The sequence below is a fragment of the Eubalaena glacialis genome, chromosome 13 (assembly GCF_028564815.1).
Source record: "Eubalaena glacialis isolate mEubGla1 chromosome 13, mEubGla1.1.hap2.+ XY, whole genome shotgun sequence".
Taxonomy (NCBI): domain Eukaryota; kingdom Metazoa; phylum Chordata; class Mammalia; order Artiodactyla; family Balaenidae; genus Eubalaena; species Eubalaena glacialis.
In genome coordinates, this window is record NC_083728.1 from 68793970 (window position 1) to 68806655 (window position 12686).

Here is a 12686-nt window from a genome sequence, read left to right on the forward strand (position 1 = left end):
GTTATCCCATCAGCCACTGGACAGACATAAGCCTCTTCATCCTCTGGAGAACCCCACTCTAATGGTCAGGTGGCTAGCTAATGATCTCAGTCAAGTATCAAAGGATAAACCTGGTTGAAGTAATTCATGCTAAAGTATAAATGACTGATAAGTTTAGATCAGCAGGGCGTTGTTTGCCTTATCAAAAGAGTACTCCTAGAATATGAGCAGTGGATTATTTTACCAAAATGGCCTTCTTGAACCAGCTACCTCTCTTGGCCACTGGAGATCATGGTGGTGGAATTGTTTCATCCAAGGATTCCAGACACTGCCTCTGACTCCCACTATTCTCAGTGAAAGGGAAAGATGACTTCAACCAAATCTTTCCTCCCTTCTTGTCCTCTCCTCTGATTTTCTTTTGTTTTTTGTTTTTCCTTCCTTTGCCTAGACTCTCATTTGCTGAGCTCACTGAATATTCTGAAATGTACTAATTTTTTTTTAAGTCTGAATTTGTCTACCCTGAGGTCGGTTCAAGGTCCTCCACGCTGAACCAGTGCCACCAGCGCTAGTGCAGTGCTTGCCCTTTTTCCTAATTAGGAAATAAAGAAATTAACTTGCTCTGCCAAGGGCCCATTAATAACTTTGCTCATGGCTAAACGGAAGAAAGAGAGAAAGAGGAAGGAAGGTAGGAAGGAAGGGAGGGAGGGAGGGAGGGAGGAAGAAAGAAAGAGAGAAAGAAAGAAAGAAAGAAGAAAGAAAGAGAGAGAAAGGGAGAGAGAGAAGGAAGGAAGGAAGGAAGGAGGGAAGGAAGGAGGGAGGGAGGGAGGAAAGAAGGAAGGAAGGAAGGAAGGAAGGGAGGAAGGAAGGAAGGGAGGAGGGAAGGCGGGAGGGAGAGAAAGAAACATGTGCCCTGAATTGTCAGACACAACCCCATGGGTCACCATCTGGAAATCAAGTGTCTGATCTCCAGGAAGGTTGAAACATCTCTCCACGTCTCACTATGATATTAACACTGTCCTCTCCCCTTTCCTAATGGCCTTTATTCCCAATGGTCACATTATTTCACATGGCCTCAGAGGCACTTTGTGAAATGGGAGCCATGGAGGCATTATCTTCATTTTCTTGAGGAGGACAATTGAGTCTAAAAAAATTTTTTTTCTTTAATTTTAAGGAGAGAATTGACTTTTCAAGGGGAGTGGAGGCCTTATGCTAATTGTTTCACATGTATTATCTCCTTTACCTCCCCTCCCCCAATCCTGAAGGTAGGACATATCACTTTCATGTTATTACAGAAGAGGAACTTTGGGCCAGAGTGGGTAAGCAACTTGCCCTAGATCACACAGCGAGGCAAGAGCACACACAGCATTGAAATCAAGTCTCTGGTTCCAATGCAATCAGGACTCTTTCTATGACATTTCACCAAGTCATTCCATGACACAGGCCTAACCCTCTAGGAACTTGCTTTCTAAGGTCAGAGGAAGGGAATGGGGAATAGGAATTGATATTTCTTGAAGACCTGCTCTATGTTATTGGGCTCAGAGAGGTTGAAGTAGTGTTCTAGGTCATAACTGCTCCTGCTATCACACAGATAGGGAATAGAGGAGTGAGATTTGAACGCAGGTCTGCTTGATGCCAGAGCCCATGTTCTGCCCACTACACTTTTTTTTTACACATGAAATTATTTTCAAACATTATTTAACACAAGTCTTACAAATATATCACATTAGTTGTGGAGGAAGTTAGATATTTTATAACTTCAGGGCTATAATTTATTATTGGCAACAAAAGGCAAAAAACCTCACTGCCAGCATGAGGGCACAGTTTGAAGCAATTGAAATCATACAAGCATTGCTTCATAAACACCAATTTTTGAGTGGCATAGTTTCAGAAAAGATTGATTTTTAAAGGATATTTTAATTATGTTCTAACAGGTGTTTGGAATGAAATGCTATATTGCAGCTATCTGTATGAAGGTTTGGTCAGCATTGATTATTCGGAATGTCTAGCTCTGCAAGAGAGCAAAAAGGAAAGTGGTTTGAAATAGACAAACTCTTGTGGCATATAGTTTATATGACTAGAGGTTGTCATCAAACCTTGAAAATAGTCTTGATGTATTTAAGTGAAAGATGGTGGACGCTAAGCTGTTATAGGAACAAACTATCCGTGTAGCTTATCCTTGGAAATTAAGTTACTGAGTTAAAGTTCTTAGTTTTAAAGACTAATAATAATCCATTTAGATCTTCTTTTCAAATCAGTTTACTCGTGAATGACTGCCATGTATTCATTCTAATTTATCAATAAATTGGCATGAAAAGTTGGAAATTGATCTTTTTTTTTTTAACATCTTTATTGGAGTATAATTGCTTTACATTGTTGTGTTAGTTGCTGCTGTATAACAAAGTGATTCTGCTATATGTATACATATATCCCCATATCCCCTCCCTCTTGCGTCTCCCTCCCACCCTCCCTATCCCACCCCTCTAGGTGGTCACAAAGTACCAAGTTGATCTCCCTGTGCCCACTACACTTTTATTTTTAAAAGTGTGACAAGGAGATAGAATGCAGGAAAGACAGAGCGAAGCCCTTACCCCACTCCATCAAGGAGTTCTTCCATATATTCTGGGAGCCTTCACTTGCCTTAATAGGCTCTTTGAAAATGTGACCAGGAACCAATGAACCAAGCCACTCAGTCATTCACACCTTAGTATGAATTATTTCAATTAGGCTAATGTCAGAACCCTTGATAGACATCACTCCAAACCAAAGGGGCCAGGTTCTGATCAGAGCAAGAGGAAGGAGAGAAAACCTGAGTGAGGAAAACTACCTATGTAGCTGATCCTGAGCCCATTCAGATCCAAGGCAAGAATCAGGACAGCTGTGCACATAGCAACCCCAGATCACTAATGCCCCCTCCTCTTTCCCACCATGATTTCCTCATTCTCCATCTCTGCCTTCAGCCTCTCCCACCTCCTCCCTTTCACAACAAAGACACTGGCATGACCTTGACTGTGGCCCTGGTCTTCTACCTCGCAAGGGCGGGGAAGTGAGACACAGACTCTGGGAATCTGCTTCTCCCCACGTGGCTGCTTGGCTCAACAGTTTCCAAGTTTTACTGATAAAAATAAATTATCCTAGGAGGTTGTGCCAAAGAAAACAACCCAAGCTCCAGGCTCATGGGCATCTGGAGATTGATGTGCTCAGGGCTGCTTCAGAAACATTAATACCTTTGCTTTTCTGACCCCTGGACTCTGGGGATGAAGATGTCTTCCTGGTCTGAGCTCCCTAAACCTTGGTCTTGTTTCTTAGGGGACTTGGTGCCCAGCTCCCTCATCCTGGAGGAGAACCTGGACTCATGACCATATATGGCCTCCTGGCCTTGTAATTACCCCACTGCCAAGTCCTTTTAATCAGTCCAGCCTCAGTGGCTGGAAGGAGCTACCCAATGGCAGCTTAACCCCTCAGCCCCCAGCCAGGCTGGATTCATGGGTGTGTGACCTGTGCAGTCCCATGGGGACCATACTGAGGAGGGCCCTGTGCTTGATTTAATGCTCTGATGTTGCGATCTTGAATTTCTAAATAATTTTTTTAATTAATTTTTTTTTATTGGACTAAAACTGCTTTACAATATTGTGTTAGTTTCTGCTGTACAATGAAGTGAATCAGCTATAAGTATACCTATATGCCCTCCCTCTTAGACCTCCCTCTCCCCCACCCCCCCATCTAGGTCATCACAGAGCACCGAGCTGAGCTCCCTGTGCTATACGGCAGGTTCCCACTAGCTATCTATTTTACACATGGTAGTGTATCTATGTCAAACCTAATCTCCCAATTTTTCCCACCCTCCCCTTCCCCCTCTGTGTCCACATGTCCGTTCTCTACATCTGTGTCTCTATTCCTGCCCTACAAATAGGTTCATCTGTACCATTTTTCTAGATTCCACATATATGCATTAATATACGATATTTGTTTTTCTCTTTCTGGCTTACTTCACTCTGTATGACAGACTCTAGGTCCATCCACATCTCTACAAATGACCCAATTTCATTCCTTTTTATGGCTGAGTAATATTCCACTGTATATATGTAACACGTCTTCTTTATCCATTCATCTATCGTTGGACATTTAGGTTGTTTCCATGTCCTGGCTATTGTAAATAGTGCTGCAATGAACATTGGGGTGCATGTGTCCTTTTGAATTATGGTTTTCTCAGGGTATATGCCCAGTAGTGGGACTGCTGGGTCATATGGTAGTTTTATTTTTAGTTTTTTAAGGAACCTCCATGCTGTTCTCCATAGTGGCTGTATCAATTTACATTCCCACCAACAGTGCAAAAGGGTTCCCTTTGAACAAGGGGCTCAGCATTCTCATTTTGCATGATTTTACAAGTCAGGTAGCTGGTCCAAGCTCCTAGGGTTGAACACCATTTCTGAGTCCATTTCAGCCGTGGTCTGCCATTGGTAGCAAAGCCAAATTGCCTCTGAATCTCAGAGCTGTTCAGTCCCTGGTCCTCATGTGACTCCCACCCCTGCAGCCAGCAAAGTCCTCTGGATTTGTGCTGTCCAACTCCTATACATCCTACAAAGCCCAGTTAAGCACTGCCTCTATTTTGAGTACTGCCTCCAGCTCCCCAGGCAAAAGCAGTGCCTCTTTCCCCTGCAGCATCAATCAGCAGAATAACACAATGGGCTCCAGGGCCAGACTGCCTGAGTTCAAGTCTCTGCTCTGCCCTATGTGACCACGTGCAAGTCATTTAACTACTCCCATGCCTCAGTTTCCTCATCTATAAAATGGGTATAATAAAAGCACTTCTACGATTGTTATGAGGATTAAATGAGTGAATATATAAAACATTTAGAAAAATGCCAGGTATACAAAAATGTTACCTATTGTTACTTTTACAACTATTTCTCTCCTAATGCTTATATATTCTGTTTATATCATTATCTTCAATATTCATACTATCATTAAAATACAAGACATATTTTTCTATTGTTTAAGCCAGGAGTCAGCAAACCATTCTGTAAAGAGCAGATAATAAATACTATAGGCTTGGTGGGGCCTGCATTCTGTGTCCTAACTACTCAGCTTTGCCTTCGTAGCACAAAAGCAAATGTGGAAACAAATGGGAGTGGCTGTGTCCCAATAAAACAATAAAAGAACAGACAGGGACCAGATTTGGCCCACTGGTCAGAGTTTGCTGACCTCTGGCTGAAGTGTTCCAGTGCTTTTCTGTCCATTTTAAAGTTCAGACTCCTCTAGAAGACCTCACCCACCTCTCTCTGATCTCATGTCCCACCCCCCAAAGATGCCCACATCCTAATCTCAGGAATCTGTGAATACCTTACATGAGACAAGAGACTTTAAATTAAATTAAGGATCTGGAGAAGGGATAATTATCTCGGATTATCCCGGTAGCCCAGTATAATCACGTGTCCTTATAAGAGGGAGGCAGGAGGGTCAGAGACAGAGATTAGGAGATACGCTGCTGGCTCTGAAGATGGAGGAAGAGGCCACAAGCCAAGGAATGTAAGCAGCCTCTGGGAGCTGGAAAAGACTAGGAAACTGAGTCAGCAGGTTGTTTTAGCATTTATATACACTTACCTAAGTAGCATTATATCACTAATTTTTGATTATTCATTGTTAAACATCAAATGTTGATTTCCCATTGTGGAAGATGATAATTTAGCTCCTGTTTAACCCTCTCCTCTTTCCCCATAGAAGCAATGTGGTCACATATAGTATTTCCGGCTAGATCAACACTCAGGGTTTGCATTATAAAGATGATGGAAACACTGGACACGGCTGGGCCCCTTTGTCACTGTGATTACTCTTCCTTCTTGCCTAACTTTGATTTCCCCTAGAATTAATAATTACCTTGTCTTAGTGTTTCCCAGTTTTCTATCTCTATACATATCAACCCCAAACTTATTACAAATTTTCTAAATCTTCTCTCAATGCATTTCATTGTCTTCACAATTAAATCGCCACCTGAAACTCTTATTTATCTGGTTCAACACCAGGACCCCCAGGCCTAGCACCTGCTTTGGTGCCAGTTGGTGCAAAATAAGTATTTGTTGCCTGAGTCTGTCCTTTGGCCTTGGGAGTTTGCTGTAAGGAACATTTGGGGGAAGAAAATCTGGAAAAGCACTTTTGAAAAGCAGATAGCAGGCTCTATTTTCAAGACTATGGCAATTAGAATTTCTTAGCACCTGAACTCAGAACCCGTCATTCACAACTCTAAACATGCAGAGAAAGTTGTGGAGCAAAAGTCTAGAAACAATGGGGTTACTGTTACTATCTGTTAATACTGTGAATAATTCTGTTAATAACATGATTTGTTGACATTGCTTTTAATTGAAGGAGATGCTAACTTTCAGTTAGAAGTTTAAAATGTATGTTTGTGTATGTAGAGGCATATGTTTGTATACACACACACACACACACAGAGTCATTCTCGTTGTTCACACTAGTTATGCTCTATGAAGCCACTGCAAACACTGAATTAGTGATCACTGAACCATCGTCGCTCGTAGGGGAAACACACAGGTAGGTTCCTGTGAGCTTCTGGTCCCAAAATTTTCATCAACCAATCACTATAGTATAACTTTATGTGTGTTTCTGTTTAAAGACACATTACTTAATATATTGTTGATTCATTGACATTGAACTCATGGCCAACAGCGCTGTAACTCATGCCTGAAGGAGACTCACCTATACACGTATTTCCTCCATAAGGCACATCCCAACCTTCCTGCCCTTAGGAAAACCAGACAGCACTTCGGCACTACACTTGGTGGACGTTTTAAACAGCAAAATCACTAAAAAAAAAAAAAAAAAAAGCTACAAAAATTCAAAAGCATGGCACTAAATATGCCACGAAGAGGACCCTTGTTTACAGTCTGAGCTGAAACAAGAAGGCCGAGTGTCACCTTGTTCCGCCTCAGCTGGGAACGTGTTCGTCAGGGGACCCAGATTTTAGCTCTGCACATGTCCTCGAATGACCATGAAAGCACCATGAGTATTGAATTAGGGGTACAAATAAATGTTAGCAAGTAGGTAAACCTGCAAATACGGAATCAGTGAATAATGATGATCAATTGTGTGTGTGTGTGTATTTCTTTTACACTTTGTAAGGAATGGAAACAACCAAAATTATGATCCATAGGGGTTGATAAAATAAAATACAGCATCTCCAGGCAGCCACTACTATATATAATCAGACAGAATGCACTCTAAAATACACTGTTGGGTAGAAAAAGCAAGGGCAGACAAGCATATGGAGTATACAACCATTGTGTTTTATGAACTCCAAAGTTCTGGATTCTCTTGGGGAGGGACAAACCCAAGGACCTCTGGTAACACTGGGTCGACATTCTCCCAAGGGATCAATTGTCTGTGGCAGAATCACAGCTGTTCCCTTGAATGGATACGTGCTTTCCAATTTGCCGCAGTCTTCACCACTCCCTATTGCCACTCCCTGCCCACTTCACTCCTTTCTATTACCTGCCAGGCTCTCCTAGGCATTTGCATTTGTAGATCCTGGTCTGGGGTTAAGATGAATATCTCTAAACAGCCAGCTGTAGATTCACTGGCCATGCCTAAAAATGCATTAAGATAAAATACCCATGGGCATGGTTATTATGCATATTAATAGCTACCATTCTTTTTCTGTTACCCTATACTTTCTTCTTTGGTTTCACTTAGAATGTCTGGGGGCTTAGTGGAAATTTCAAATGTAACTTACAAGTAGCACTTGTGTTCATTGTGCATTAACACGTCATCAGGCACTGTGCTAAGAGCTTTTTATGAATTAACCCATTTATTCCTTATAACCACCCTGTGAGGTAGGTGCAATTGTCCATTTTCTAGATGAAGAAACTGAGGCTCAGACAGGGTCAGTGTCTTTCTGTAGATCATGTCATGAGAATATGACAGAGCTGAGACCAGGACTCTGTTCTTTTTCATCTAGCACACAAGCCACCCCCAAAATGAAAACCTGGTCTGTCTGGAGCCAAAATGTCCTCATGTCGCCTTGCTCAGTGCCTCCGAGTGTTGTCACAGCATCACTTAGGAGTGAAAGGGACCCAAATGCCCCACTATCACTTTACTTCCTCAGCCAGGAGAGTCAGCTAACGGTCTGAGGACCCCGATCTCTGGGTGGGTTCACTCCCAGCCCAGGCTCCCCAGGATCCGAGACTGGAGGGGCCCGTCGTTAACCCCTGCAGCCACCAGGTAACCTGAGAAGTCTTCCTATCACAAGGCCTGCACCGATGGGTCAGCAAACTGGGGGATGAGCCAGACACCCTCACTGCAAAGTGTGCGTCAGAATCTCCAGGACCCTCCAGTCCTCCCTGACTCACGCTTCCCGCCCTTCTGAGCTCCCAGTGGGCTGCAGAGGGGCAGCACCCCAGCTCCCTCCCTCTGCTGGTGGAGGCTCAGCTCCCAGACACCCCCCCTCTAGACCCCCACCCAGAGCAGACGGGGGTGCACAGCTCAGACACAGCCACCCCTTCAGCGTCCCCTGTGTAGACGACCCTTGACAAGTGTTTCCAATTCCTGCCAGCTTGCTGACTGGTCCTGCAGCTTCACAGTCGCCCAAGACACTAGATAAAAACACAGGTTTCCCCAGCTCTACCCCCGATCCACTGAGTCAAGAGCTGCTGGGGGTGAAGCCAGGCCATCAGTCTCTTGAACTAATTGCCCAAGACCTGATGTGCAGCCACGTTTGTGGAGAGAGTTCTAACAGAACCCACACTGGAGGTATCTGAGGTGGTTTTATGCAGTTCATGGTCAAGCAAGCAGGGCTCAGCAGAACTCTGGTTGATACTAACCGCGGCACTGCATCAGAACCCCAGCTGCCAATCATGGGCACCTGCACTGTGCCAACATCGTGCTCAGCTCCCCCGCTACACAGCTCCTTCAATCCTCCCAACAATCCTGGGAGGTGGGCACAACTGATACCCCCATTCTACAGATGAGGAGACTGAGGCTGGGAGGCTTAACCAACTTGCCCAAGAACAAATTGCTGGCATGCAGCACAGCGGGAAAGCAAACCTAGATCTGTGCCTCCACAGCCTCACCAGCTAAGCACAGCGGCTACTCTCCTGAGACATCTGCGCCCCTTCAACACTGCACTGTGTTATCAAAAACACCTTTAAAAACCCTGCAGGCCTCTGCCAGAAAGTGTTTCTCCCTCTTCTTCAGAAACAGGGTGGAAGGGATGAGGGCAGGTGGGGTCAAAGTAGGAAGCCTGGTTGGGAGCAAATGCAGGCTGCGGGTGAAGCAACCAAGGCAAACCCCTGGGAAGCCTGCAGTTTTCCAAGAGTCAGCACTGGCCCCAGGGAGAGTGACAGAGGCACCGGGTGGCCTGAGTTGCCTCCTCTGAAGGGGAGAGTCGCCTGACACCAGCATCTCCTGCCACTGAGTCCCAGTCCCCCAGACCCTAGGGCATCAGTGCGCATCCCCAAGTGGCACTCTGGCCTCCTTGAATGATCAGAAAGATCTGCTCTAACCTCTTGTCCATACGCTCACCCCAGCCTGCAAGGCCCTTCATGACCGTGTCCCCGACCACATCCTCCTACCCTCCTCCTTCCTCCCTGCGCCCCACCCACTCAGACCGTCTCTGACCCTCAAAACACAAGTGGTTCCCACTTTAGGACCTTTGCCCTCGCTGTTCCCCACCCGAAACTCCTCCCCCAAATCCTCCTCGGGGCTTGCTCCCTCTCATCACTCGGGTCTCAGCTCATACCCCGAGTGGTTGAGCCAGGGCGGGCAGGCTGCAGCTTTTTTCCTCCAAATGGATGCGCTAAATACGAAAGATGCCAGCCATTCCTCACCCCCTGATGCCACAGTCCACGGTGGGGCAGGGATGGTGGGGCTGTGGCTGGCTCATCAGTGAAGGCCAGCGAATGAGGGTTGGGCCCTCCAATGGCCTCAAGAAATTTAGGTCCAGGTCTCACTATCAACAAAAACTCGCTGTGTGCCTCTGGGCAAATCTCATGACCTCTCTGATTTCCTCCTCTATAAAAATGAGGTAACTGGACTTGAGCAGTGGGTTCTCTGCTCTGCCAGGACACACATGTTAGTCATGACATATGAATATCTAGCTTACAGGGCTTGGTTCTTAGTCAGATATATACATCGGAGTCATATATATGAGTATGTGTGTCTGTATATATAGATATACATATGCATATTCATATACATACATATATATATGTAACCCTCACAACAACCCTATTAAGTACCATTAAGCACCATTATCATCATTCCCACTTCCCCACTTTATAGTGAGAACGCGGAGCCCTGGAGAGGTTAAATTTGTACCTGAAGCTACAAGCTAGTGAGAGGCAGAGCCAGGATCGAAACCCGGGTGGTTTGGCTTGTAACCCCCACTCTAAGGAGGCTTTCAATGACATAACTCGGTGGACAGTCCCTTCCATGGATGAACCTAGATTCTAATGAGACCTGCAGAGCAGTGGAGTCACATTTGATATGGAGGCTGGGGACCAACAGCCTGTAAGTCAACACAATCAATCACAGAAAACGTAAAATTGAAAAATCCCTTAAAACATCCTCAAAGCAATGCACCTGTGGCTTGGTATGCAACGCCCCTCTAAAGCAGCCTCTGTGTATAAATGCCAACTAGATGCAGGGATTCCGAGTGTGCAATACGGACAATGCAGGGGAGAGAATGGGCTCGGCGAGGCGAGATGCTCACACCGTCAGGGCCACAGGGGAACGAGACCAGTGGAGGGACCGGCAGAGTCCCATGTCTATTCTCACCCTCACTGTGGAACACATCCATTGGGTGGATGGTGGTGACCTCACCTGCACTAGATCCGCCAGTGCTTGTTTTCCTCCCGAAGCGCGTGGTTGGTTTCTCTAAGCTATGTGCACAGTATGAGACCCCAGCGCCAACAGCCATGACCACCCCTGACACACACAACTCACGCTGGCCATAACCAGCCTGTCTATATGCTACTGACCCAATTCTCCACCATAATTATCACCCTCCTGCTGCCCCACCCCCTCAAAGCAATATTTGGAATACAAGTGAATGAAAGGGAGATATTATTACGGAGACCAACTTGAATCCACTTTCATATTAAATAATATGAATCATTCCCGATTTTGATGCTCTATGAAAATTTCCTGCAACCCTTGTAACTGACCAGGTGTGTGTGGTGGGCAGGAAGTGCAGGCTCAGTTATCTCTGAGGACCCTTCCTGGCCCAAAGTTCTGGGACAGAGGTTGTAAACAGGTGGCCCACTGGCAAAGCCAGCCCACAAATGGACTTTATTTGGCTGGAGCTCTGTGTATATGTGTTCATGTAAATTAGGTGCCAATGTTTAAAAATTTGATATTTCACGTAAAAACCTAGATTTCCAGCTTCTATTGAAATGTAGGAAAGTCTGGCAACATTGGACCTGCATTCTCCCCTGGCAACAGTGGACAGAAGAGGGGTAGCAGCTCCCCCCCTCAGATGGGCCATTTTCTCCAGTTCACCACACTCGCCACCATTCCCTACTGTGCTACACCCAGGCCTTTTCACACATTAACAGTACTTGGTTGACTTTGATTGGCCTTTGAGTTTGCAACCACAGTCCTAAATGTCCTGTAATACCTCTTCTCAGACAGAAGGCTTTTGTTGGGAGACACACTCTGGCCAAACTGATCTCTCAGTTTCTCCAATAGAACACGCTCTATCTGACCTCAGGGTCTTTGCATATGCTGTAAACTCTTCCTCTCTTTTCCTTATCATCTCTGCATCACTTCTTTGGGAAACCTTTAGTGTTCTCCCCAGTTAGAACTTCTCTGATTTACACATTCTCCTAGTTCTTTACATGTCTCATTCTTCATAATTTTCAGTTTGTAATTACACATTTCTTTAAGTGATTTTTAAAATGTGTATGTATTTTTTTTAGTTCCTGAAAAGGTAGTACCTTCACAGGATCAAACAGTAAATTCAAGCAGTACCAAAGGAAAGTGTGTAATTATTGTTCTAGTGGCTGTCTTCCCTCTTGAGAAGAGGGGTCGTTTATTTTTGGTTCATTCCTATATGCCAAGTACTCACCAGTGGGACAGACCCATTCAATCTGTTGAATAGTGAGTGAGAGAGGAGTGGGTGTAGAGGTGAAGAAGGAAGGAGGGTGTATTAGTTTCCCATTGCTGCTGTAACAAATTATACAAACTTACTGACTTAAAACAACACAAACTGATTATCTTACAGTTCTGGAGGGCAGAAGTCTGACATGGATCGTACTGGGCTAAAACCAAGGTGTCAGCAGGGTTGTGTTTCTTTCTGGGAGCACTAGGGGAGAGCCCGTTTCCTTGCCTTTTCCAGCTTCTAGAAGCTGTTCTCATCCTGGGCTTCCTCCATCTTCAAAGCCAGCAATGGTGGGTGAAGCCCTTCTCACATTGCATCTCCCTCTGACTCCTCCCCTGCCTCCCTCTTCTATTTGTAAGGACCTTGTGATTACATTGGGCCCACCTGGATAATCTACGATCCCTTCCCTAGTCTTAGGTCAGCTGATTAGCAACCGTAATGCCATGGCAACCTTCATTCCCCTTTGCCATGTCACCTGACACATTCACAGGTTCTGGTGATTAGGAGGTGGAGATCTTTGGGGAACCATCACAGGCACTTGTATTGCATTTTGCTTTATTGCAATTTGCAGATATTGTATTTTTTTACAAATTAAAGA

The 12686-nt window shown here is 45.0% G+C and overlaps 1 protein-coding gene across 5 annotated transcripts in view; it reads right to left on the minus strand.

Annotated features, from left to right (window-relative positions):
* Positions 1–12686, minus strand: part of MYH11 (myosin heavy chain 11) — a 126399-nt gene that overhangs the window by 63901 nt on the left and 49812 nt on the right. The gene's annotated exons all lie outside the window — the stretch shown is intronic.